General features: G+C 62.5%; 7 pseudogenes; all 7 read left to right on the top strand.

Moving 5' to 3' along the window:
- The first annotated feature begins 3,208 nt into the window (after nt 1-3,208).
- On the top strand, nt 3,209-3,327 carry LOC142876659 (uncharacterized; annotated as a pseudogene).
- Nucleotides 3,328-7,222: 3,895 nt separating this feature from the next.
- On the top strand, nt 7,223-7,341 carry LOC142876658 (uncharacterized; annotated as a pseudogene).
- A 3,859-nt stretch (nt 7,342-11,200) lies between these two features.
- On the top strand, nt 11,201-11,319 carry LOC142876710 (uncharacterized; annotated as a pseudogene).
- Nucleotides 11,320-15,178: 3,859 nt separating this feature from the next.
- Nucleotides 15,179-15,297, top strand: LOC142876657 (uncharacterized; annotated as a pseudogene).
- A 3,860-nt stretch (nt 15,298-19,157) lies between these two features.
- On the top strand, nt 19,158-19,276 carry LOC142876656 (uncharacterized; annotated as a pseudogene).
- Nucleotides 19,277-23,135: 3,859 nt separating this feature from the next.
- On the top strand, nt 23,136-23,254 carry LOC142876655 (uncharacterized; annotated as a pseudogene).
- A 3,857-nt stretch (nt 23,255-27,111) lies between these two features.
- On the top strand, nt 27,112-27,230 carry LOC142876654 (uncharacterized; annotated as a pseudogene).
- The last annotated feature ends 210 nt before the right edge of the window (nt 27,231-27,440 follow it).

Raw genomic sequence — 27,440 nt, 5'->3', positions numbered from 1 at the left:
CCTGACCTTGAGCAATCCGCCCGCCTCGGCCTCCCAAGAGCTAGGATTACAGGCGTGAGCCACAGCGCCCGGCCGGATTCATTATTTTTAAAAAGTGTCTCTTATCTCTATTATTGCATTTTCTTTTCTCTCTCTTTTCAAGCAGATGATGGGAGTCCAAGTATTAAGGTGACATGTGTTGCCCGTGCCCCCCTCCCCCCCCCCCGTGTTCTTATTCATTTACCTCTCATGTTGCTCCAGCATATTGTGGGGGCACCAATGTTAAGGTCGGGTGCGTTGCCCTCTCCCAGCCTCCCCCCTCGGGTCAGAGCTTCAAGTGCGCCCATCCCCCAGTCGGTGCGTCAGAGCTTCAAGTGCGCCCATCCCCCAGTCGGTGCGTACCCACCCCATTCCTAATGGATGTGTATGCCCATCCCCTCCCCCCACCCGCCCGACACCCACCCGAAGAAGGTGATTCCTCTGTGTCCACTTAGGTGTCCATCGGTTCGTACCCATTTGCTGGTGAGCGCGAGCACGTGGTGCTCGTGTGTCCATTCTTGGGATACTTGGCTTACTGGAACGGGTTCCAGCTCTGGCCAGGAGAACCACGAGAGGTGCCCCCTCACCGCTGCTCCTCATAGCCGAATAGCACTCCGTGGTGTCCACGCGCCACATTTTATTTACCCACTCGTGGGTCGATGGGCACTCGGGTGGCTTCCAGGTCTTTGCGATTGTGACTTGTGCCCTGACACTAACCCTAACCCTTACCCAGCCCGTCTCCTCCACGGCCCCTGCCTGACTGACTCCTTCCCGCCCGGCCTATCACCTGTCACCGTCCTCTGCCCCTGCCTGACACGCTCCTCCCCGCCCGGGCCGTCACCGTCCTCGGCCCCTGCCTGACGGGGCTCCTCCGTCGCCTGGGCCTTCCAAGGGCTTGGTGTGGACGCTGGTTCCAGGACGCCCTCCCAGGAACCCGGTAGCAGGGCGGCCGCAGCGTCTCGCGCAACCCAACCGTCCGCCGGCTGGCCGCCATCGCTAAGTGGCCTGCGGGGGACGTGCTCCCGCTGTGCCGTGGGGGCCCAGCCTGGTGTCTTCTCTGAGGCCCCGCGGCTGCCGCTCCCCGCAAGGGGATAGCCGCGGAGGTGGGGACCGCCTCCTCATGGGGACGTACACCCAGCTCTCCACGTCGGATTCCGGGGCTCTCTGTCCTGCCAGAAGGCCCAGCTGGCCTGCGGGTCCTTAGAGTGGCAAAAACATCCGAAAACTGAGATTGAGGGTCCGGTGGGTGTCTGCACTTTTGTGCTGGGCACCCCAGGGAGGCCCGGTGGCTGGCTGGACAACGCGGTCTGCTGGGCTGGGGGGGGGGTTTGGAGGAGCAACTGATGCCCTTTGCACTTTGGGTAGCAAGTGTCTGAGGTGTCTCTGGGCCCTGTGCCATGTGGGGGCGGGGGCGGGGGCGGGGTGGGAGGAGGAGGAGGAGGAGGAGGAGGAGGAGGAGGAGGAGGTGGGAAGGGCCGTGGCCTGCAGTCGTGTTCCCCGGGGTGGCACAGCATGTGGCTTCTTCCACAGGCTGCTTGGCCTGGGCTCCCTGCACCTGGGCCTTTGGAGGACTGGCCCTGTGCTTGCCAACACTTCCTGCAGGGACCCAGAGCTGGGAGGTTGCATCTCTCAGCCCTGGGTCGGGCAGAGCCCCAGCGGGCCATGCCCACAACCTCTCTCAGCAGGGGTCCCCCAGAAGGCTCCTTTGGGACCAGGATTCTCTTGCGGGTGACTCTTTAAGGTCTGGCCCCTGGATGGAGGGGCACCAGGAGTAGAGGAGCAGGAAGGGGAAGGGGGTGGCCATGCGAGGGGACACTTTCAGGCCAAGTCCCAGCTTCAGTCTGATCCTCCTGGGAACCCCGGGGTGGACATCACACCTCCTGGTTGCCCCGCTCTGAGACAAGGAGCCGGGCTTCGCATTCCCACAGCAGCCAGTCGTGGGCTGAGGACACCTGGGGCGTTGGGAACTCCCTGGCTTCTCCTTGGTTTAACATCTGGAGCTGCTTGTGAATTGTGCCGCCACACACACCCGAGTGCAGGTGTCTTCCGCACAGACTGCGGGCCTCGCTCTTCTGAATGCCGCTAGCTCGCGACCCACCCACGGGAGAACCTGGTCAGGGTACTTTCTCTCAGGGGCAGACTCTGATCCGGGCGGGCTACCGGTGTCTCTGTTTGCTCCTTTCTTTCTTCCACTTCGGGAAAGGCTTCCTTACTGGGTGTGGAAATCTCCTATGCCTTTCCTCGCCTATTCTGTCAGCTCTAAAATTCTCTTTCGGTTGCCACCCTCACAGATGGATTAGGAAACTCTTTGCGGTGCACTCATTAGTGAAATGACCTCAATGACGCTGGAATCCAATATCTAATCGCCGATTTTTAGCGAGTCCACACGCCAGGGTGGTTGGGGTCCAGTGCAGCCCCGGCCAGGTCCAGGCCCCTTGGACTGGGCCACAGGAGGACAAAGAGGAGGGTCCCGGCCCCCACGGTAGGTAGAGGTGCGGGCAGTTCTCCAAGGGCTTGGGTGTTTTCCAGAGGGAGGAGATGGAGGGGACTGATTTCTTCAGCGCCCCACAAACCACGCCACCCCACCCCACCCATGGGACACATCCCGAGAGAGAGAGAGAGAGAGAGAGAGAGAGAGAGAGAGAGAGAGAGAGAGAGAGAGAGAGAGAGAGAGAGAGAGAGAGAGACGCCCCATACACTGGCTCCCCTCCCCCGTGCGCTGTGCCCCAGCCCTGGCCCGGGGGAATAGGCGAATAGGCGGCCGCCGGGCCACAGGGTGGGGGGCGCAGCTGAAAGGGGTTGTGGGGGAGGGCCGCCCCTGGCTGGGGTCAAAGGGCGAGCGCCCCGCCCCTCCCGCCCGTGCGAGCTGGGGGTGGGGGGCGGGGAGGTGAAGGAGGCCAGGCAAGGAGAGGAGGGGGGCTTGAAGGTCTCCACCTTGGCGGGTCCAGCCGTGGAGGCGCATCTTGTGTGAGTGTGAGTGAGTGAGTGAGTGTGAGTGTGAGTGTGTGTGTATACAGAGACAGCCCCCAACCCCGGCCCGCCCCGCCTGTCACCCCCGTCCCTCGGAGCCCGCGGGACCCGGCCGGCGAACTCAACAGGCCCGACCCGGCGCGGGGCCTGGGGCGGGAGGCGGCGGCGGGGAAGCGCAGAGAGGCTCGGCTTCTTGAGCGGGGCAGGGGCGCCCTCCGCCGTCCACGGCCACACCACCCCGAACGCGCCCGATCCCGTCTGGTCTCGGAAGCTAAGCAGGCTCGGGCCTGGTTAGAACTTGGATGGGAGACCGCCCGGGAATACCGGGTGCCGTAGGCTTCTTCTTTTTTTTTTTGCCTCTGGTTCTGTCGCGTTTCTGGGAGTGCGGGGGCGGCCCGGGGTGGGGGTGACCCCCACCCTCAGCGTCCGCCGCGGTGCCTGGCGCGCCCCAGCCCGCACCGTGGGGCCTCCTCTTGTCCCGAGCCGCGACACCGCCGCCACGCGGCAGCATGCGTGGCTTCTGGACAGTCAGGTCTCAGACCAAAGGTCTGCTCTGTGGGAGCCGACACGCTGGAGGAAACCTTGAGAGTCTGAGAGGGGAGGGAGTTCCAGAAGAAGGCCAGGATGTCATTTTGAGGGAGTATGTGACCAGAACTCGTCCCGTTGCTTTTGGGGTTCTATGGGCTACACGTAGGAATCTTTGGTGGTGGCACCTGATGTTGGGGGATCCGGAGTCACACCCAGACCTGCTCCACAGGCCTCCTTTTACTTTTCTCTTCGGATTCATTTTTTTTTTTTTTTTTTTTGAGACAGAGTCTCGGTTTGGTGCCCAGGCTAGAGTGAGTGCCGTGGCGTCAGCCTAGCTCACAGCAACTTCAAACTCCTGGGCTCCAGTGATCCTTCTGCCTCAGCCTCCCGGGTAGCTGGGACTGCAGGCATGCGCCACCATGCCCCGCTAATTTTTATATATATATCAGTTGGCCAATTAATTCCTTTCTATTTATAGTAGAGACGGGGTCTCGCTCTTGCTCAGGCTGGTTTTGAACTCCTGACCTTGAGCAATCCGCCCGCCTCGGCCTCCCAAGAGCTAGGATTACAGGCGTGAGCCACAGCGCCCGGCCGGATTCATTATTTTTAAAAAGTGTCTCTTATCTCTATTATTGCATTTTCTTTTCTCTCTCTTTTCAAGCAGATGATGGGAGTCCAAGTATTAAGGTGACATGTGTTGCCCGTGCCCCCCTCCCCCCCCCCCCGTGTTCTTATTCATTTACCTCTCATGTTGCTCCAGCATATTGTGGGGGCACCAATGTTAAGGTCGGGTGCGTTGCCCTCTCCCAGCCTCCCCCCTCGGGTCAGAGCTTCAAGTGCGCCCATCCCCCAGTCGGTGCGTCAGAGCTTCAAGTGCGCCCATCCCCCAGTCGGTGCGTACCCACCCCATTCCTAATGGATGTGTATGCCCATCCCCTCCCCCCACCCGCCCGACACCCACCCGAAGAAGGTGATTCCTCTGTGTCCACTTAGGTGTCCATCGGTTCGTACCCATTTGCTGGTGAGCGCGAGCACGTGGTGCTCGTGTGTCCATTCTTGGGATACTTGGCTTACTGGAACGGGTTCCAGCTCTGGCCAGGAGAACCACGAGAGGTGCCCCCTCACCGCTGCTCCTCATAGCCGAATAGCACTCCGTGGTGTCCACGCGCCACATTTTATTTACCCACTCGTGGGTCGATGGGCACTCGGGTGGCTTCCAGGTCTTTGCGATTGTGACTTGTGCCCTGACACTAACCCTAACCCTTACCCAGCCCGTCTCCTCCACGGCCCCTGCCTGACTGACTCCTTCCCGCCCGGCCTATCACCTGTCACCGTCCTCTGCCCCTGCCTGACACGCTCCTCCCCGCCCGGGCCGTCACCGTCCTCGGCCCCTGCCTGACGGGGCTCCTCCGTCGCCTGGGCCTTCCAAGGGCTTGGTGTGGACGCTGGTTCCAGGACGCCCTCCCAGGAACCCGGTAGCAGGGCGGCCGCAGCGTCTCGCGCAACCCAACCGTCCGCCGGCTGGCCGCCATCGCTAAGTGGCCTGCGGGGGACGTGCTCCCGCTGTGCCGTGGGGGCCCAGCCTGGTGTCTTCTCTGAGGCCCCGCGGCTGCCGCTCCCCGCAAGGGGATAGCCGCGGAGGTGGGGACCGCCTCCTCATGGGGACGTACACCCAGCTCTCCACGTCGGATTCCGGGGCTCTCTGTCCTGCCAGAAGGCCCAGCTGGCCTGCGGGTCCTTAGAGTGGCAAAAACATCCGAAAACTGAGATTGAGGGTCCGGTGGGTGTCTGCACTTTTGTGCTGGGCACCCCAGGGAGGCCCGGTGGCTGGCTGGACAACGCGGTCTGCTGGGCTGGGGGGGGGGTTTGGAGGAGCAACTGATGCCCTTTGCACTTTGGGTAGCAAGTGTCTGAGGTGTCTCTGGGCCCTGTGCCATGTGGGGGCGGGGGCGGGGGCGGGGTGGGAGGAGGAGGAGGAGGAGGAGGAGGAGGAGGAGGAGGAGGTGGGAAGGGCCGTGGCCTGCAGTCGTGTTCCCCGGGGTGGCACAGCATGTGGCTTCTTCCACAGGCTGCTTGGCCTGGGCTCCCTGCACCTGGGCCTTTGGAGGACTGGCCCTGTGCTTGCCAACACTTCCTGCAGGGACCCAGAGCTGGGAGGTTGCATCTCTCAGCCCTGGGTCGGGCAGAGCCCCAGCGGGCCATGCCCACAACCTCTCTCAGCAGGGGTCCCCCAGAAGGCTCCTTTGGGACCAGGATTCTCTTGCGGGTGACTCTTTAAGGTCTGGCCCCTGGATGGAGGGGCACCAGGAGTAGAGGAGCAGGAAGGGGAAGGGGGTGGCCATGCGAGGGGACACTTTCAGGCCAAGTCCCAGCTTCAGTCTGATCCTCCTGGGAACCCCGGGGTGGACATCACACCTCCTGGTTGCCCCGCTCTGAGACAAGGAGCCGGGCTTCGCATTCCCACAGCAGCCAGTCGTGGGCTGAGGACACCTGGGGCGTTGGGAACTCCCTGGCTTCTCCTTGGTTTAACATCTGGAGCTGCTTGTGAATTGTGCCGCCACACACACCCGAGTGCAGGTGTCTTCCGCACAGACTGCGGGCCTCGCTCTTCTGAATGCCGCTAGCTCGCGACCCACCCACGGGAGAACCTGGTCAGGGTACTTTCTCTCAGGGGCAGACTCTGATCCGGGCGGGCTACCGGTGTCTCTGTTTGCTCCTTTCTTTCTTCCACTTCGGGAAAGGCTTCCTTACTGGGTGTGGAAATCTCCTATGCCTTTCCTCGCCTATTCTGTCAGCTCTAAAATTCTCTTTCGGTTGCCACCCTCACAGATGGATTAGGAAACTCTTTGCGGTGCACTCATTAGTGAAATGACCTCAATGACGCTGGAATCCAATATCTAATCGCCGATTTTTAGCGAGTCCACACGCCAGGGTGGTTGGGGTCCAGTGCAGCCCCGGCCAGGTCCAGGCCCCTTGGACTGGGCCACAGGAGGACAAAGAGGAGGGTCCCGGCCCCCACGGTAGGTAGAGGTGCGGGCAGTTCTCCAAGGGCTTGGGTGTTTTCCAGAGGGAGGAGATGGAGGGGACTGATTTCTTCAGCGCCCCACAAACCACGCCACCCCACCCCACCCATGGGACACATCCCGAGAGAGAGAGAGAGAGAGAGAGAGAGAGAGAGAGAGAGAGAGAGAGAGAGAGAGAGAGAGAGAGACGCCCCATACACTGGCTCCCCTCCCCCGTGCGCTGTGCCCCAGCCCTGGCCCGGGGGAATAGGCGGCCGCCGGGCCACAGGGTGGGGGGCGCAGCTGAAAGGGGTTGTGGGGGAGGGCCGCCCCTGGCTGGGGTCAAAGGGCGAGCGCCCCGCCCCTCCCGCCCGTGCGAGCTGGGGGTGGGGGGCGGGGAGGTGAAGGAGGCCAGGCAAGGAGAGGAGGGGGGCTTGAAGGTCTCCACCTTGGCGGGTCCAGCCGTGGAGGCGCATCTTGTGTGAGTGTGAGTGAGTGAGTGAGTGTGAGTGTGAGTGTGTGTGTATACAGAGACAGCCCCCAACCCCGGCCCGCCCCGCCTGTCACCCCCGTCCCTCGGAGCCCGCGGGACCCGGCCGGCGAACTCAACAGGCCCGACCCGGCGCGGGGCCTGGGGCGGGAGGCGGCGGCGGGGAAGCGCAGAGAGGCTCGGCTTCTTGAGCGGGGCAGGGGCGCCCTCCGCCGTCCACGGCCACACCACCCCGAACGCGCCCGATCCCGTCTGGTCTCGGAAGCTAAGCAGGCTCGGGCCTGGTTAGAACTTGGATGGGAGACCGCCCGGGAATACCGGGTGCCGTAGGCTTCTTCTTTTTTTTTTTGCCTCTGGTTCTGTCGCGTTTCTGGGAGTGCGGGGGCGGCCCGGGGTGGGGGTGACCCCCACCCTCAGCGTCCGCCGCGGTGCCTGGCGCGCCCCAGCCCGCACCGTGGGGCCTCCTCTTGTCCCGAGCCGCGACACCGCCGCCACGCGGCAGCATGCGTGGCTTCTGGACAGTCAGGTCTCAGACCAAAGGTCTGCTCTGTGGGAGCCGACACGCTGGAGGAAACCTTGAGAGTCTGAGAGGGGAGGGAGTTCCAGAAGAAGGCCAGGATGTCATTTTGAGGGAGTATGTGACCAGAACTCGTCCCGTTGCTTTTGGGGTTCTATGGGCTACACGTAGGAATCTTTGGTGGTGGCACCTGATGTTGGGGGATCCGGAGTCACACCCAGACCTGCTCCACAGGCCTCCTTTTACTTTTCTCTTCGGATTCATTTTTTTTTTTTTTTTTTTGAGACAGAGTCTCGGTTTGGTGCCCAGGCTAGAGTGAGTGCCGTGGCGTCAGCCTAGCTCACAGCAACTTCAAACTCCTGGGCTCCAGTGATCCTTCTGCCTCAGCCTCCCGGGTAGCTGGGACTGCAGGCATGCGCCACCATGCCCCGCTAATTTTTATATATATATCAGTTGGCCAATTAATTCCTTTCTATTTATAGTAGAGACGGGGTCTCGCTCTTGCTCAGGCTGGTTTTGAACTCCTGACCTTGAGCAATCCGCCCGCCTCGGCCTCCCAAGAGCTAGGATTACAGGCGTGAGCCACAGCGCCCGGCCGGATTCATTATTTTTAAAAAGTGTCTCTTATCTCTATTATTGCATTTTCTTTTCTCTCTCTTTTCAAGCAGATGATGGGAGTCCAAGTATTAAGGTGACATGTGTTGCCCGTGCCCCCCTCCCCCCCCCGTGTTCTTATTCATTTACCTCTCATGTTGCTCCAGCATATTGTGGGGGCACCAATGTTAAGGTCGGGTGCGTTGCCCTCTCCCAGCCTCCCCCCTCGGGTCAGAGCTTCAAGTGCGCCCATCCCCCAGTCGGTGCGTACCCACCCCATTCCTAATGGATGTGTATGCCCATCACCTCCCCCCACCCGCCCGACACCCACCCGAAGAAGGTGATTCCTCTGTGTCCACTTAGGTGTCCATCGGTTCGTACCCATTTGCTGGTGAGCGCGAGCACGTGGTGCTCGTGTGTCCATTCTTGGGATACTTGGCTTACTGGAACGGGTTCCAGCTCTGGCCAGGAGAACCACGAGAGGTGCCCCCTCACCGCTGCTCCTCATAGCCGAATAGCACTCCGTGGTGTCCACGCGCCACATTTTATTTACCCACTCGTGGGTCGATGGGCACTCGGGTGGCTTCCAGGTCTTTGCGATTGTGACTTGTGCCCTGACACTAACCCTAACCCTTACCCAGCCCGTCTCCTCCACGGCCCCTGCCTGACTGACTCCTTCCCGCCCGGCCTATCACCTGTCACCGTCCTCTGCCCCTGCCTGACACGCTCCTCCCCGCCCGGGCCGTCACCGTCCTCGGCCCCTGCCTGACGGGGCTCCTCCGTCGCCTGGGCCTTCCAAGGGCTTGGTGTGGACGCTGGTTCCAGGACGCCCTCCCAGGAACCCGGTAGCAGGGCGGCCGCAGCGTCTCGCGCAACCCAACCGTCCGCCGGCTGGCCGCCATCGCTAAGTGGCCTGCGGGGGACGTGCTCCCGCTGTGCCGTGGGGGCCCAGCCTGGTGTCTTCTCTGAGGCCCCGCGGCTGCCGCTCCCCGCAAGGGGATAGCCGCGGAGGTGGGGACCGCCTCCTCATGGGGACGTACACCCAGCTCTCCACGTCGGATTCCGGGGCTCTCTGTCCTGCCAGAAGGCCCAGCTGGCCTGCGGGTCCTTAGAGTGGCAAAAACATCCGAAAACTGAGATTGAGGGTCCGGTGGGTGTCTGCACTTTTGTGCTGGGCACCCCAGGGAGGCCCGGTGGCTGGCTGGACAACGCGGTCTGCTGGGCTGGGGGGGGGGTTTGGAGGAGCAACTGATGCCCTTTGCACTTTGGGTAGCAAGTGTCTGAGGTGTCTCTGGGCCCTGTGCCATGTGGGGGCGGGGGCGGGGGCGGGGTGGGAGGAGGAGGAGGAGGAGGAGGAGGAGGAGGAGGAGGAGGAGGTGGGAAGGGCCGTGGCCTGCAGTCGTGTTCCCCGGGGTGGCACAGCATGTGGCTTCTTCCACAGGCTGCTTGGCCTGGGCTCCCTGCACCTGGGCCTTTGGAGGACTGGCCCTGTGCTTGCCAACACTTCCTGCAGGGACCCAGAGCTGGGAGGTTGCATCTCTCAGCCCTGGGTCGGGCAGAGCCCCAGCGGGCCATGCCCACAACCTCTCTCAGCAGGGGTCCCCCAGAAGGCTCCTTTGGGACCAGGATTCTCTTGCGGGTGACTCTTTAAGGTCTGGCCCCTGGATGGAGGGGCACCAGGAGTAGAGGAGCAGGAAGGGGAAGGGGGTGGCCATGCGAGGGGACACTTTCAGGCCAAGTCCCAGCTTCAGTCTGATCCTCCTGGGAACCCCGGGGTGGACATCACACCTCCTGGTTGCCCCGCTCTGAGACAAGGAGCCGGGCTTCGCATTCCCACAGCAGCCAGTCGTGGGCTGAGGACACCTGGGGCGTTGGGAACTCCCTGGCTTCTCCTTGGTTTAACATCTGGAGCTGCTTGTGAATTGTGCCGCCACACACACCCGAGTGCAGGTGTCTTCCGCACAGACTGCGGGCCTCGCTCTTCTGAATGCCGCTAGCTCGCGACCCACCCACGGGAGAACCTGGTCAGGGTACTTTCTCTCAGGGGCAGACTCTGATCCGGGCGGGCTACCGGTGTCTCTGTTTGCTCCTTTCTTTCTTCCACTTCGGGAAAGGCTTCCTTACTGGGTGTGGAAATCTCCTATGCCTTTCCTCGCCTATTCTGTCAGCTCTAAAATTCTCTTTCGGTTGCCACCCTCACAGATGGATTAGGAAACTCTTTGCGGTGCACTCATTAGTGAAATGACCTCAATGACGCTGGAATCCAATATCTAATCGCCGATTTTTAGCGAGTCCACACGCCAGGGTGGTTGGGGTCCAGTGCAGCCCCGGCCAGGTCCAGGCCCCTTGGACTGGGCCACAGGAGGACAAAGAGGAGGGTCCCGGCCCCCACGGTAGGTAGAGGTGCGGGCAGTTCTCCAAGGGCTTGGGTGTTTTCCAGAGGGAGGAGATGGAGGGGACTGATTTCTTCAGCGCCCCACAAACCACGCCACCCCACCCCACCCATGGGACACATCCCGAGAGAGAGAGAGAGAGAGAGAGAGAGAGAGAGAGAGAGAGAGAGAGAGAGAGAGAGAGAGAGAGAGACGCCCCATACACTGGCTCCCCTCCCCCGTGCGCTGTGCCCCAGCCCTGGCCCGGGGGAATAGGCGGCCGCCGGGCCACAGGGTGGGGGGCGCAGCTGAAAGGGGTTGTGGGGGAGGGCCGCCCCTGGCTGGGGTCAAAGGGCGAGCGCCCCGCCCCTCCCGCCCGTGCGAGCTGGGGGTGGGGGGCGGGGAGGTGAAGGAGGCCAGGCAAGGAGAGGAGGGGGGCTTGAAGGTCTCCACCTTGGCGGGTCCAGCCGTGGAGGCGCATCTTGTGTGAGTGTGAGTGAGTGAGTGAGTGTGAGTGTGAGTGTGTGTGTATACAGAGACAGCCCCCAACCCCGGCCCGCCCCGCCTGTCACCCCCGTCCCTCGGAGCCCGCGGGACCCGGCCGGCGAACTCAACAGGCCCGACCCGGCGCGGGGCCTGGGGCGGGAGGCGGCGGCGGGGAAGCGCAGAGAGGCTCGGCTTCTTGAGCGGGGCAGGGGCGCCCTCCGCCGTCCACGGCCACACCACCCCGAACGCGCCCGATCCCGTCTGGTCTCGGAAGCTAAGCAGGCTCGGGCCTGGTTAGAACTTGGATGGGAGACCGCCCAGGAATACCGGGTGCCGTAGGCTTCTTCTTTTTTTTTTTGCCTCTGGTTCTGTCGCGTTTCTGGGAGTGCGGGGGCGGCCCGGGGTGGGGGTGACCCCCACCCTCAGCGTCCGCCGCGGTGCCTGGCGCGCCCCAGCCCGCACCGTGGGGCCTCCTCTTGTCCCGAGCCGCGACACCGCCGCCACGCGGCAGCATGCGTGGCTTCTGGACAGTCAGGTCTCAGACCAAAGGTCTGCTCTGTGGGAGCCGACACGCTGGAGGAAACCTTGAGAGTCTGAGAGGGGAGGGAGTTCCAGAAGAAGGCCAGGATGTCATTTTGAGGGAGTATGTGACCAGAACTCGTCCCGTTGCTTTTGGGGTTCTATGGGCTACACGTAGGAATCTTTGGTGGTGGCACCTGATGTTGGGGGATCCGGAGTCACACCCAGACCTGCTCCACAGGCCTCCTTTTACTTTTCTCTTCGGATTCATTTTTTTTTTTTTTTTTTTGAGACAGAGTCTCGGTTTGGTGCCCAGGCTAGAGTGAGTGCCGTGGCGTCAGCCTAGCTCACAGCAACTTCAAACTCCTGGGCTCCAGTGATCCTTCTGCCTCAGCCTCCCGGGTAGCTGGGACTGCAGGCATGCGCCACCATGCCCCGCTAATTTTTATATATATATCAGTTGGCCAATTAATTCCTTTCTATTTATAGTAGAGACGGGGTCTCGCTCTTGCTCAGGCTGGTTTTGAACTCCTGACCTTGAGCAATCCGCCCGCCTCGGCCTCCCAAGAGCTAGGATTACAGGCGTGAGCCACAGCGCCCGGCCGGATTCATTATTTTTAAAAAGTGTCTCTTATCTCTATTATTGCATTTTCTTTTCTCTCTCTTTTCAAGCAGATGATGGGAGTCCAAGTATTAAGGTGACATGTGTTGCCCGTGCCCCCCTCCCCCCCCGTGTTCTTATTCATTTACCTCTCATGTTGCTCCAGCATATTGTGGGGGCACCAATGTTAAGGTCGGGTGCGTTGCCCTCTCCCAGCCTCCCCCCTCGGGTCAGAGCTTCAAGTGCGCCCATCCCCCAGTCGGTGCGTACCCACCCCATTCCTAATGGATGTGTATGCCCATCCCCTCCCCCCACCCGCCCGACACCCACCCGAAGAAGGTGATTCCTCTGTGTCCACTTAGGTGTCCATCGGTTCGTACCCATTTGCTGGTGAGCGCGAGCACGTGGTGCTCGTGTGTCCATTCTTGGGATACTTGGCTTACTGGAACGGGTTCCAGCTCTGGCCAGGAGAACCACGAGAGGTGCCCCCTCACCGCTGCTCCTCATAGCCGAATAGCACTCCGTGGTGTCCACGCGCCACATTTTATTTACCCACTCGTGGGTCGATGGGCACTCGGGTGGCTTCCAGGTCTTTGCGATTGTGACTTGTGCCCTGACACTAACCCTAACCCTTACCCAGCCCGTCTCCTCCACGGCCCCTGCCTGACTGACTCCTTCCCGCCCGGCCTATCACCTGTCACCGTCCTCTGCCCCTGCCTGACACGCTCCTCCCCGCCCGGGCCGTCACCATCCTCGGCCCCTGCCTGACGGGGCTCCTCCGTCGCCTGGGCCTTCCAAGGGCTTGGTGTGGACGCTGGTTCCAGGACGCCCTCCCAGGAACCCGGTAGCAGGGCGGCCGCAGCGTCTCGCGCAACCCAACCGTCCGCCGGCTGGCCGCCATCGCTAAGTGGCCTGCGGGGGACGTGCTCCCGCTGTGCCGTGGGGGCCCAGCCTGGTGTCTTCTCTGAGGCCCCGCGGCTGCCGCTCCCCGCAAGGGGATAGCCGCGGAGGTGGGGACCGCCTCCTCATGGGGACGTACACCCAGCTCTCCACGTCGGATTCCGGGGCTCTCTGTCCTGCCAGAAGGCCCAGCTGGCCTGCGGGTCCTTAGAGTGGCAAAAACATCCGAAAACTGAGATTGAGGGTCCGGTGGGTGTCTGCACTTTTGTGCTGGGCACCCCAGGGAGGCCCGGTGGCTGGCTGGACAACGCGGTCTGCTGGGCTGGGGGGGGGGTTTGGAGGAGCAACTGATGCCCTTTGCACTTTGGGTAGCAAGTGTCTGAGGTGTCTCTGGGCCCTGTGCCATGTGGGGGCGGGGGCGGGGGCGGGGTGGGAGGAGGAGGAGGAGGAGGAGGAGGAGGAGGAGGAGGAGGTGGGAAGGGCCGTGGCCTGCAGTCGTGTTCCCCGGGGTGGCACAGCATGTGGCTTCTTCCACAGGCTGCTTGGCCTGGGCTCCCTGCACCTGGGCCTTTGGAGGACTGGCCCTGTGCTTGCCAACACTTCCTGCAGGGACCCAGAGCTGGGAGGTTGCATCTCTCAGCCCTGGGTCGGGCAGAGCCCCAGCGGGCCATGCCCACAACCTCTCTCAGCAGGGGTCCCCCAGAAGGCTCCTTTGGGACCAGGATTCTCTTGCGGGTGACTCTTTAAGGTCTGGCCCCTGGATGGAGGGGCACCAGGAGTAGAGGAGCAGGAAGGGGAAGGGGGTGGCCATGCGAGGGGACACTTTCAGGCCAAGTCCCAGCTTCAGTCTGATCCTCCTGGGAACCCCGGGGTGGACATCACACCTCCTGGTTGCCCCGCTCTGAGACAAGGAGCCGGGCTTCGCATTCCCACAGCAGCCAGTCGTGGGCTGAGGACACCTGGGGCGTTGGGAACTCCCTGGCTTCTCCTTGGTTTAACATCTGGAGCTGCTTGTGAATTGTGCCGCCACACACACCCGAGTGCAGGTGTCTTCCGCACAGACTGCGGGCCTCGCTCTTCTGAATGCCGCTAGCTCGCGACCCACCCACGGGAGAACCTGGTCAGGGTACTTTCTCTCAGGGGCAGACTCTGATCCGGGCGGGCTACCGGTGTCTCTGTTTGCTCCTTTCTTTCTTCCACTTCGGGAAAGGCTTCCTTACTGGGTGTGGAAATCTCCTATGCCTTTCCTCGCCTATTCTGTCAGCTCTAAAATTCTCTTTCGGTTGCCACCCTCACAGATGGATTAGGAAACTCTTTGCGGTGCACTCATTAGTGAAATGACCTCAATGACGCTGGAATCCAATATCTAATCGCCGATTTTTAGCGAGTCCACACGCCAGGGTGGTTGGGGTCCAGTGCAGCCCCGGCCAGGTCCAGGCCCCTTGGACTGGGCCACAGGAGGACAAAGAGGAGGGTCCCGGCCCCCACGGTAGGTAGAGGTGCGGGCAGTTCTCCAAGGGCTTGGGTGTTTTCCAGAGGGAGGAGATGGAGGGGACTGATTTCTTCAGCGCCCCACAAACCACGCCACCCCACCCCACCCATGGGACACATCCCGAGAGAGAGAGAGAGAGAGAGAGAGAGAGAGAGAGAGAGAGAGAGAGAGAGAGAGAGAGAGAGAGAGAGAGACGCCCCATACACTGGCTCCCCTCCCCCGTGCGCTGTGCCCCAGCCCTGGCCCGGGGGAATAGGCGGCCGCCGGGCCACAGGGTGGGGGGCGCAGCTGAAAGGGGTTGTGGGGGAGGGCCGCCCCTGGCTGGGGTCAAAGGGCGAGCGCCCCGCCCCTCCCGCCCGTGCGAGCTGGGGGTGGGGGGCGGGGAGGTGAAGGAGGCCAGGCAAGGAGAGGAGGGGGGCTTGAAGGTCTCCACCTTGGCGGGTCCAGCCGTGGAGGCGCATCTTGTGTGAGTGTGAGTGAGTGAGTGAGTGTGAGTGTGAGTGTGTGTGTATACAGAGACAGCCCCCAACCCCGGCCCGCCCCGCCTGTCACCCCCGTCCCTCGGAGCCCGCGGGACCCGGCCGGCGAACTCAACAGGCCCGACCCGGCGCGGGGCCTGGGGCGGGAGGCGGCGGCGGGGAAGCGCAGAGAGGCTCGGCTTCTTGAGCGGGGCAGGGGCGCCCTCCGCCGTCCACGGCCACACCACCCCGAACGCGCCCGATCCCGTCTGGTCTCGGAAGCTAAGCAGGCTCGGGCCTGGTTAGAACTTGGATGGGAGACCGCCCGGGAATACCGGGTGCCGTAGGCTTCTTCTTTTTTTTTTTGCCTCTGGTTCTGTCGCGTTTCTGGGAGTGCGGGGGCGGCCCGGGGTGGGGGTGACCCCCACCCTCAGCGTCCGCCGCGGTGCCTGGCGCGCCCCAGCCCGCACCGTGGGGCCTCCTCTTGTCCCGAGCCGCGACACCGCCGCCACGCGGCAGCATGCGTGGCTTCTGGACAGTCAGGTCTCAGACCAAAGGTCTGCTCTGTGGGAGCCGACACGCTGGAGGAAACCTTGAGAGTCTGAGAGGGGAGGGAGTTCCAGAAGAAGGCCAGGATGTCATTTTGAGGGAGTATGTGACCAGAACTCGTCCCGTTGCTTTTGGGGTTCTATGGGCTACACGTAGGAATCTTTGGTGGTGGCACCTGATGTTGGGGGATCCGGAGTCACACCCAGACCTGCTCCACAGGCCTCCTTTTACTTTTCTCTTCGGATTCATTTTTTTTTTTTTTTTTTTGAGACAGAGTCTCGGTTTGGTGCCCAGGCTAGAGTGAGTGCCGTGGCGTCAGCCTAGCTCACAGCAACTTCAAACTCCTGGGCTCCAGTGATCCTTCTGCCTCAGCCTCCCGGGTAGCTGGGACTGCAGGCATGCGCCACCATGCCCCGCTAATTTTTATATATATATCAGTTGGCCAATTAATTCCTTTCTATTTATAGTAGAGACGGGGTCTCGCTCTTGCTCAGGCTGGTTTTGAACTCCTGACCTTGAGCAATCCGCCCGCCTCGGCCTCCCAAGAGCTAGGATTACAGGCGTGAGCCACAGCGCCCGGCCGGATTCATTATTTTTAAAAAGTGTCTCTTATCTCTATTATTGCATTTTCTTTTCTCTCTCTTTTCAAGCAGATGATGGGAGTCCAAGTATTAAGGTGACATGTGTTGCCCGTGCCCCCCTCCCCCCCCGTGTTCTTATTCATTTACCTCTCATGTTGCTCCAGCATATTGTGGGGGCACCAATGTTAAGGTCGGGTGCGTTGCCCTCTCCCAGCCTCCCCCCTCGGGTCAGAGCTTCAAGTGCGCCCATCCCCCAGTCGGTGCGTACCCACCCCATTCCTAATGGATGTGTATGCCCATCACCTCCCCCCACCCGCCCGACACCCACCCGAAGAAGGTGATTCCTCTGTGTCCACTTAGGTGTCCATCGGTTCGTACCCATTTGCTGGTGAGCGCGAGCACGTGGTGCTCGTGTGTCCATTCTTGGGATACTTGGCTTACTGGAACGGGTTCCAGCTCTGGCCAGGAGAACCACGAGAGGTGCCCCCTCACCGCTGCTCCTCATAGCCGAATAGCACTCCGTGGTGTCCACGCGCCACATTTTATTTACCCACTCGTGGGTCGATGGGCACTCGGGTGGCTTCCAGGTCTTTGCGATTGTGACTTGTGCCCTGACACTAACCCTAACCCTTACCCAGCCCGTCTCCTCCACGGCCCCTGCCTGACTGACTCCTTCCCGCCCGGCCTATCACCTGTCACCGTCCTCTGCCCCTGCCTGACACGCTCCTCCCCGCCCGGGCCGTCACCGTCCTCGGCCCCTGCCTGACGGGGCTCCTCCGTCGCCTGGGCCTTCCAAGGGCTTGGTGTGGACGCTGGTTCCAGGACGCCCTCCCAGGAACCCGGTAGCAGGGCGGCCGCAGCGTCTCGCGCAACCCAACCGTCCGCCGGCTGGCCGCCATCGCTAAGTGGCCTGCGGGGGACGTGCTCCCGCTGTGCCGTGGGGGCCCAGCCTGGTGTCTTCTCTGAGGCCCCGCGGCTGCCGCTCCCCGCAAGGGGATAGCCGCGGAGGTGGGGACCGCCTCCTCATGGGGACGTACACCCAGCTCTCCACGTCGGATTCCGGGGCTCTCTGTCCTGCCAGAAGGCCCAGCTGGCCTGCGGGTCCTTAGAGTGGCAAAAACATCCGAAAACTGAGATTGAGGGTCCGGTGGGTGTCTGCACTTTTGTGCTGGGCACCCCAGGGAGGCCCGGTGGCTGGCTGGACAACGCGGTCTGCTGGGCTGGGGGGGGGGTTTGGAGGAGCAACTGATGCCCTTTGCACTTTGGGTAGCAAGTGTCTGAGGTGTCTCTGGGCCCTGTGCCATGTGGGGGCGGGGGCGGGGGCGGGGTGGGAGGAGGAGGAGGAGGAGGAGGAGGAGGAGGAGGAGGAGGAGGTGGGAAGGGCCGTGGCCTGCAGTCGTGTTCCCCGGGGTGGCACAGCATGTGGCTTCTTCCACAGGCTGCTTGGCCTGGGCTCCCTGCACCTGGGCCTTTGGAGGACTGGCCCTGTGCTTGCCAACACTTCCTGCAGGGACCCAGAGCTGGGAGGTTGCATCTCTCAGCCCTGGGTCGGGCAGAGCCCCAGCGGGCCATGCCCACAACCTCTCTCAGCAGGGGTCCCCCAGAAGGCTCCTTTGGGACCAGGATTCTCTTGCGGGTGACTCTTTAAGGTCTGGCCCCTGGATGGAGGGGCACCAGGAGTAGAGGAGCAGGAAGGGGAAGGGGGTGGCCATGCGAGGGGACACTTTCAGGCCAAGTCCCAGCTTCAGTCTGATCCTCCTGGGAACCCCGGGGTGGACATCACACCTCCTGGTTGCCCCGCTCTGAGACAAGGAGCCGGGCTTCGCATTCCCACAGCAGCCAGTCGTGGGCTGAGGACACCTGGGGCGTTGGGAACTCCCTGGCTTCTCCTTGGTTTAACATCTGGAGCTGCTTGTGAATTGTGCCGCCACACACACCCGAGTGCAGGTGTCTTCCGCACAGACTGCGGGCCTCGCTCTTCTGAATGCCGCTAGCTCGCGACCCACCCACGGGAGAACCTGGTCAGGGTACTTTCTCTCAGGGGCAGACTCTGATCCGGGCGGGCTACCGGTGTCTCTGTTTGCTCCTTTCTTTCTTCCACTTCGGGAAAGGCTTCCTTACTGGGTGTGGAAATCTCCTATGCCTTTCCTCGCCTATTCTGTCAGCTCTAAAATTCTCTTTCGGTTGCCACCCTCACAGATGGATTAGGAAACTCTTTGCGGTGCACTCATTAGTGAAATGACCTCAATGACGCTGGAATCCAATATCTAATCGCCGATTTTTAGCGAGTCCACACGCCAGGGTGGTTGGGGTCCAGTGCAGCCCCGGCCAGGTCCAGGCCCCTTGGACTGGGCCACAGGAGGACAAAGAGGAGGGTCCCGGCCCCCACGGTAGGTAGAGGTGCGGGCAGTTCTCCAAGGGCTTGGGTGTTTTCCAGAGGGAGGAGATGGAGGGGACTGATTTCTTCAGCGCCCCACAAACCACGCCACCCCACCCCACCCATGGGACACATCCCGAGAGAGAGAGAGAGAGAGAGAGAGAGAGAGAGAGAGAGAGAGAGAGAGAGAGAGAGAGAGAGAGAGAGACGCCCCATACACTGGCTCCCCTCCCCCGTGCGCTGTGCCCCAGCCCTGGCCCGGGGGAATAGGCGGCCGCCGGGCCACAGGGTGGGGGGCGCAGCTGAAAGGGGTTGTGGGGGAGGGCCGCCCCTGGCTGGGGTCAAAGGGCGAGCGCCCCGCCCCTCCCGCCCGTGCGAGCTGGGGGTGGGGGGCGGGGAGGTGAAGGAGGCCAGGCAAGGAGAGGAGGGGGGCTTGAAGGTCTCCACCTTGGCGGGTCCAGCCGTGGAGGCGCATCTTGTGTGAGTGTGAGTGAGTGAGTGAGTGTGAGTGTGAGTGTGTGTGTATACAGAGACAGCCCCCAACCCCGGCCCGCCCCGCCTGTCACCCCCGTCCCTCGGAGCCCGCGGGACCCGGCCGGCGAACTCAACAGGCCCGACCCGGCGCGGGGCCTGGGGCGGGAGGCGGCGGCGGGGAAGCGCAGAGAGGCTCGGCTTCTTGAGCGGGGCAGGGGCGCCCTCCGCCGTCCACGGCCACACCACCCCGAACGCGCCCGATCCCGTCTGGTCTCGGAAGCTAAGCAGGCTCGGGCCTGGTTAGAACTTGGATGGGAGACCGCCCGGGAATACCGGGTGCCGTAGGCTTCTTCTTTTTTTTTTTGCCTCTGGTTCTGTCGCGTTTCTGGGAGTGCGGGGGCGGCCCGGGGTGGGGGTGACCCCCACCCTCAGCGTCCGCCGCGGTGCCTGGCGCGCCCCAGCCCGCACCGTGGGGCCTCCTCTTGTCCCGAGCCGCGACACCGCCGCCACGCGGCAGCATGCGTGGCTTCTGGACAGTCAGGTCTCAGACCAAAGGTCTGCTCTGTGGGAGCCGACACGCTGGAGGAAACCTTGAGAGTCTGAGAGGGGAGGGAGTTCCAGAAGAAGGCCAGGATGTCATTTTGAGGGAGTATGTGACCAGAACTCGTCCCGTTGCTTTTGGGGTTCTATGGGCTACACGTAGGAATCTTTGGTGGTGGCACCTGATGTTGGGGGATCCGGAGTCACACCCAGACCTGCTCCACAGGCCTCCTTTTACTTTTCTCTTCGGATTCATTTTTTTTTTTTTTTTTTTGAGACAGAGTCTCGGTTTGGTGCCCAGGCTAGAGTGAGTGCCGTGGCGTCAGCCTAGCTCACAGCAACTTCAAACTCCTGGGCTCCAGTGATCCTTCTGCCTCAGCCTCCCGGGTAGCTGGGACTGCAGGCATGCGCCACCATGCCCCGCTAATTTTTATATATATATCAGTTGGCCAATTAATTCCTTTCTATTTATAGTAGAGACGGGGTCTCGCTCTTGCTCAGGCTGGTTTTGAACTCCTGACCTTGAGCAATCCGCCCGCCTCGGCCTCCCAAGAGCTAGGATTACAGGCGTGAGCCACAGCGCCCGGCCGGATTCATTATTTTTAAAAAGTGTCTCTTATCTCTATTATTGCATTTTCTTTTCTCTCTCTTTTCAAGCAGATGATGGGAGTCCAAGTATTAAGGTGACATGTGTTGCCCGTGCCCCCCTCCCCCCCCGTGTTCTTATTCATTTACCTCTCATGTTGCTCCAGCATATTGTGGGGGCACCAATGTTAAGGTCGGGTGCGTTGCCCTCTCCCAGCCTCCCCCCTCGGGTCAGAGCTTCAAGTGCGCCCATCCCCCAGTCGGTGCGTACCCACCCCATTCCTAATGGATGTGTATGCCCATCACCTCCCCCCACCCGCCCGACACCCACCCGAAGAAGGTGATTCCTCTGTGTCCACTTAGGTGTCCATCGGTTCGTACCCATTTGCTGGTGAGCGCGAGCACGTGGTGCTCGTGTGTCCATTCTTGGGATACTTGGCTTACTGGAACGGGTTCCAGCTCTGGCCAGGAGAACCACGAGAGGTGCCCCCTCACCGCTGCTCCTCATAGCCGAATAGCACTCCGTGGTGTCCACGCGCCACATTTTATTTACCCACTCGTGGGTCGATGGGCACTCGGGTGGCTTCCAGGTCTTTGCGATTGTGACTTGTGCCCTGACACTAACCCTAACCCTTACCCAGCCCGTCTCCTCCACGGCCCCTGCCTGACTGACTCCTTCCCGCCCGGCCTATCACCTGTCACCGTCCTCTGCCCCTGCCTGACACGCTCCTCCCCGCCCGGGCCGTCACCGTCCTCGGCCCCTGCCTGACGGGGCTCCTCCGTCGCCTGGGCCTTCCAAGGGCTTGGTGTGGACGCTGGTTCCAGGACGCCCTCCCAGGAACCCGGTAGCAGGGCGGCCGCAGCGTCTCGCGCAACCCAACCGTCCGCCGGCTGGCCGCCATCGCTAAGTGGCCTGCGGGGGACGTGCTCCCGCTGTGCCGTGGGGGCCCAGCCTGGTGTCTTCTCTGAGGCCCCGCGGCTGCCGCTCCCCGCAAGGGGATAGCCGCGGAGGTGGGGACCGCCTCCTCATGGGGACGTACACCCAGCTCTCCACGTCGGATTCCGGGGCTCTCTGTCCTGCCAGAAGGCCCAGCTGGCCTGCGGGTCCTTAGAGTGGCAAAAACATCCGAAAACTGAGATTGAGGGTCCGGTGGGTGTCTGCACTTTTGTGCTGGGCACCCCAGGGAGGCCCGGTGGCTGGCTGGACAACGCGGTCTGCTGGGCTGGGGGGGGGGTTTGGAGGAGCAACTGATGCCCTTTGCACTTTGGGTAGCAAGTGTCTGAGGTGTCTCTGGGCCCTGTGCCATGTGGGGGCGGGGGCGGGGGCGGGGTGGGAGGAGGAGGAGGAGGAGGAGGAGGAGGAGGAGGAGGAGGAGGTGGGAAGGGCCGTGGCCTGCAGTCGTGTTCCCCGGGGTGGCACAGCATGTGGCTTCTTCCACAGGCTGCTTGGCCTGGGCTCCCTGCACCTGGGCCTTTGGAGGACTGGCCCTGTGCTTGCCAACACTTCCTGCAGGGACCCAGAGCTGGGAGGTTGCATCTCTCAGCCCTGGGTCGGGCAGAGCCCCAGCGGGCCATGCCCACAACCTCTCTCAGCAGGGGTCCCCCAGAAGGCTCCTTTGGGACCAGGATTCTCTTGCGGGTGACTCTTTAAGGTCTGGCCCCTGGATGGAGGGGCACCAGGAGTAGAGGAGCAGGAAGGGGAAGGGGGTGGCCATGCGAGGGGACACTTTCAGGCCAAGTCCCAGCTTCAGTCTGATCCTCCTGGGAACCCCGGGGTGGACATCACACCTCCTGGTTGCCCCGCTCTGAGACAAGGAGCCGGGCTTCGCATTCCCACAGCAGCCAGTCGTGGGCTGAGGACACCTGGGGCGTTGGGAACTCCCTGGCTTCTCCTTGGTTTAACATCTGGAGCTGCTTGTGAATTGTGCCGCCACACACACCCGAGTGCAGGTGTCTTCCGCACAGACTGCGGGCCTCGCTCTTCTGAATGCCGCTAGCTCGCGACCCACCCACGGGAGAACCTGGTCAGGGTACTTTCTCTCAGGGGCAGACTCTGATCCGGGCGGGCTACCGGTGTCTCTGTTTGCTCCTTTCTTTCTTCCACTTCGGGAAAGGCTTCCTTACTGGGTGTGGAAATCTCCTATGCCTTTCCTCGCCTATTCTGTCAGCTCTAAAATTCTCTTTCGGTTGCCACCCTCACAGATGGATTAGGAAACTCTTTGCGGTGCACTCATTAGTGAAATGACCTCAATGACGCTGGAATCCAATATCTAATCGCCGATTTTTAGCGAGTCCACACGCCAGGGTGGTTGGGGTCCAGTGCAGCCCCGGCCAGGTCCAGGCCCCTTGGACTGGGCCACAGGAGGACAAAGAGGAGGGTCCCGGCCCCCACGGTAGGTAGAGGTGCGGGCAGTTCTCCAAGGGCTTGGGTGTTTTCCAGAGGGAGGAGATGGAGGGGACTGATTTCTTCAGCGCCCCACAAACCACGCCACCCCACCCCACCCATGGGACACATCCCGAGAGAGAGAGAGAGAGAGAGAGAGAGAGAGAGAGAGAGAGAGAGAGAGAGAGAGAGAGAGAGAGACGCCCCATACACTGGCTCCCCTCCCCCGTGCGCTGTGCCCCAGCCCTGGCCCGGGGGAATAGGCGGCCGCCGGGCCACAGGGTGGGGGGCGCAGCTGAAAGGGGTTGTGGGGGAGGGCCGCCCCTGGCTGGGGTCAAAGGGCGAGCGCCCCGCCCCTCCCGCCCGTGCGAGCTGGGGGTGGGGGGCGGGGAGGTGAAGGAGGCCAGGCAAGGAGAGGAGGGGGGCTTGAAGGTCTCCACCTTGGCGGGTCCAGCCGTGGAGGCGCATCTTGTGTGAGTGTGAGTGAGTGAGTGAGTGTGAGTGTGAGTGTGTGTGTATACAGAGACAGCCCCCAACCCCGGCCCGCCCCGCCTGTCACCCCCGTCCCTCGGAGCCCGCGGGACCCGGCCGGCGAACTCAACAGGCCCGACCCGGCGCGGGGCCTGGGGCGGGGGGAGGAGGCGGCGGGGAAGCGCAGAGAGGCTCGGCTTCTTGAGCGGGGCAGGGGCGCCCTCCGCCGTCCACGGCCACACCACCCCGAACGCGCCCGATCCCGTCTGGTCTCGGAAGCTAAGCAGGCTCGGGCCTGGTTAGAACTTGGATGGGAGACCGCCCGGGAATACCGGGTGCCGTAGGCTTCTTCTTTTTTTTTTTGCCTCTGGTTCTGTCGCGTTTCTGGGAGTGCGGGGGCGGCCCGGGGTGGGGGTGACCCCCACCCTCAGCGTCCGCCGCGGTGCCTGGCGCGCCCCAGCCCGCACCGTGGGGCCTCCTCTTGTCCCGAGCCGCGACACCGCCGCCACGCGGCAGCATGCGTGGCTTCTGGACAGTCAGGTCTCAGACCAAAGGTCTGCTCTGTGGGAGCCGACACGCTGGAGGAAACCTTGAGAGTCTGAGAGGGGAGGGAGTTCCAGAAGAAGGCCAGGATGTCATTTTGAGGGAGTATGTGACCAGAACTCGTCCCGTTGCTTTTGGGGTTCTATGGGCTACACGTAGGAATCTTTGGTGGTGGCACCTGATGTTGGGGGATCCGGAGTCACACCCAGACCTGCTCCACAGGCCTCCTTTTACTTTTCTCTTCGGATTCATTTTTTTTTTTTTTTTTTTGAGACAGAGTCTCGGTTTGGTGCCCAGGCTAGAGTGAGTGCCGTGGCGTCAGCCTAGCTCACAGCAACTTCAAACTCCTGGGCTCCAGTGATCCTTCTGCCTCAGCCTCCCGGGTAGCTGGGACTGCAGGCATGCGCCACCATGCCCCGCTAATTTTTATATATATATCAGTTGGCCAATTAATTCCTTTCTATTTATAGTAGAGACGGGGTCTCGCTCTTGCTCAGGCTGGTTTTGAACTCCTGACCTTGAGCAATCCGCCCGCCTCGGCCTCCCAAGAGCTAGGATTACAGGCGTGAGCCACAGCGCCCGGCCGGATTCATTATTTTTAAAAAGTGTCTCTTATCTCTATTATTGCATTTTCTTTTCTCTCTCTTTTCAAGCAGATGATGGGAGTCCAAGTATTAAGGTGACATGTGTTGCCCGTGCCCCCCTCACCCCCCGTGTTCTTATTCATTTACCTCTCATGTTGCTCCAGCATATTGTGGGGGCACCAATGTTAAGGTCGGGTGCGTTGCCCTCTCCCAGCCTCCCCCCTCGGGTCAGAGCTTCAAGTGCGCCCATCCCCCAGTCGGTGCGTACCCACCCCATTCCTAATGGATGTGTATGCCCATCCCCTCCCCCCACCCGCCCGACACCCACCCGAAGAAGGTGATTCCTCTGTGTCCACTTAGGTGTCCATCGGTTCGTACCCATTTGCTGGTGAGCGCGAGCACGTGGTGCTCGTGTGTCCATTCTTGGGATACTTGGCTTACTGGAACGGGTTCCAGCTCTGGCCAGGAGAACCACGAGAGGTGCCCCCTCACCGCTGCTCCTCATAGCCGAATAGCACTCCGTGGTGTCCACGCGCCACATTTTATTTACCCACTCGTGGGTCGATGGGCACTCGGGTGGCTTCCAGGTCTTTGCGATTGTGACTTGTGCCCTGACACTAACCCTAACCCTTACCCAGCCCGTCTCCTCCACGGCCCCTGCCTGACTGACTCCTTCCCGCCCGGCCTATCACCTGTCACCGTCCTCTGCCCCTGCCTGACACGCTCCTCCCCGCCCGGGCCGTCACCGTCCTCGGCCCCTGCCTGACGGGGCTCCTCCGTCGCCTGGGCCTTCCAAGGGCTTGGTGTGGACGCTGGTTCCAGGACGCCCTCCCAGGAACCCGGTAGCAGGGCGGCCGCAGCGTCTCGCGCAACCCAACCGTCCGCCGGCTGGCCGCCATCGCTAAGTGGCCTGCGGGGGACGTGCTCCCGCTGTGCCGTGGGGGCCCAGCCTGGTGTCTTCTCTGAGGCCCCGCGGCTGCCGCTCCCCGCAAGGGGATAGCCGCGGAGGTGGGGACCGCCTCCTCATGGGGACGTACACCCAGCTCTCCACGTCGGATTCCGGGGCTCTCTGTCCTGCCAGAAGGCCCAGCTGGCCTGCGGGTCCTTAGAGTGGCAAAAACATCCGAAAACTGAGATTGAGGGTCCGGTGGGTGTCTGCACTTTTGTGCTGGGCACCCCAGGGAGGCCCGGTGGCTGGCTGGACAACGCGGTCTGCTGGGCTGGGGGGGGGGTTTGGAGGAGCAACTGATGCCCTTTGCACTTTGGGTAGCAAGTGTCTGAGGTGTCTCTGGGCCCTGTGCCATGTGGGGGCGGGGGCGGGGGCGGGGTGGGAGGAGGAGGAGGAGGAGGAGGAGGAGGAGGAGGAGGAGGTGGGAAGGGCCGTGGCCTGCAGTCGTGTTCCCCGGGGTGGCACAGCATGTGGCTTCTTCCACAGGCTGCTTGGCCTGGGCTCCCTGCACCTGGGCCTTTGGAGGACTGGCCCTGTGCTTGCCAACACTTCCTGCAGGGACCCAGAGCTGGGAGGTTGCATCTCTCAGCCCTGGGTCGGGCAGAGCCCCAGCGGGCCATGCCCACAACCTCTCTCAGCAGGGGTCCCCCAGAAGGCTCCTTTGGGACCAGGATTCTCTTGCGGGTGACTCTTTAAGGTCTGGCCCCTGGATGGAGGGGCACCAGGAGTAGAGGAGCAGGAAGGGGAAGGGGGTGGCCATGCGAGGGGACACTTTCAGGCCAAGTCCCAGCTTCAGTCTGATCCTCCTGGGAACCCCGGGGTGGACATCACACCTCCTGGTTGCCCCGCTCTGAGACAAGGAGCCGGGCTTCGCATTCCCACAGCAGCCAGTCGTGGGCTGAGGACACCTGGGGCGTTGGGAACTCCCTGGCTTCTCCTTGGTTTAACATCTGGAGCTGCTTGTGAATTGTGCCGCCACACACACCCGAGTGCAGGTGTCTTCCGCACAGACTGCGGGCCTCGCTCTTCTGAATGCCGCTAGCTCGCGACCCACCCACGGGAGAACCTGGTCAGGGTACTTTCTCTCAGGGGCAGACTCTGATCCGGGCGGGCTACCGGTGTCTCTGTTTGCTCCTTTCTTTCTTCCACTTCGGGAAAGGCTTCCTTACTGGGTGTGGAAATCTCCTATGCCTTTCCTCGCCTATTCTGTCAGCTCTAAAATTCTCTTTCGGTTGCCACCCTCACAGATGGATTAGGAAACTCTTTGCGGTGCACTCATTAGTGAAATGACCTCAATGACGCTGGAATCCAATATCTAATCGCCGATTTTTAGCGAGTCCACACGCCAGGGTGGTTGGGGTCCAGTGCAGCCCCGGCCAGGTCCAGGCCCCTTGGACTGGGCCACAGGAGGACAAAGAGGAGGGTCCCGGCCCCCACGGTAGGTAGAGGTGCGGGCAGTTCTCCAAGGGCTTGGGTGTTTTCCCAGAGGGAGGAGATGGAGGGGACTGATTTCTTCAGCGCCCCACAAACCACGCCCCCACCCCACCCACCCATGGGACACATCCCGAGAGAGAGAGAGAGAGAGAGAGAGAGAGAGAGAGAGAGAGAGAGAGGAGAGAGAGAGAGAGAGAGACGCCCCATACACTGGCTCCCCTCCCCCGTGCGCTGTGCCCCAGCCCTGGCCCGGGGGAATAGGCGGCCGCCGGGCCACAGGGTGGGGGGCGCAGCTGAAAAGGGGTTGTGGGGGAGGGCCGCCCCTGGCTGGGGTCAAAGGGCGAGCGCCCCGCCCCTCCCGCCCGTGCGAGCTGGGGGTGGGGGGCGGGGAGGTGAAGGAGGCCAGGCAAGGAGAGGAGGGGGCTTGAAGGTCTCCACCTTGGCGGGTCCAGCCGTGGAGGCGCATCTTGTGTGAGTGTGAGTGAGTGAGTGAGTGTGAGTGTGAGTGTGTGTGTATACAGAGACAGCCCCCAACCCCGGCCCGCCCCGCCTGTCACCCCCGTCCCTCGGAGCCCGCGGGACCCGGCCGGCGAACTCAACAGGCCCGACCCGGCGCGGGGCCTGGGGCGGGAGGCGGCGGCGGGGAAGCGCAGAGAGGCTCGGCTTCTTGAGCGGGGCAGGGGCGCCCTCCGCCGTCCACGGCCACACCACCCCGAACGCGCCCGATCCCGTCTGGTCTCGGAAGCTAAGCAGGCTCGGGCCTGGTTAGAACTTGGATGGGAGACCGCCCGGGAATACCGGGTGCCGTAGGCTTCTTCTTTTTTTTTTTGCCTCTGGTTCTGTCGCGTTTCTGGGAGTGCGGGGGCGGCCCGGGGTGGGGGTGACCCCCACCCTCAGCGTCCGCCGCGGTGCCTGGCGCGCCCCAGCCCGCACCGTGGGGCCTCCTCTGTGTCCCGAGCCGCGACAACCGCCGCCACGCGGCAGCATGCGTGGCTTCTGGACAGTCAGGTCTCAGACCAAAGG

Source organism: Microcebus murinus, chromosome 15 (assembly GCF_040939455.1).
Source record: "Microcebus murinus isolate Inina chromosome 15, M.murinus_Inina_mat1.0, whole genome shotgun sequence".
Taxonomy (NCBI): Eukaryota; Metazoa; Chordata; class Mammalia; order Primates; family Cheirogaleidae; genus Microcebus; species Microcebus murinus.
This window is presented reverse-complemented; position numbering and strand designations above follow the sequence as displayed.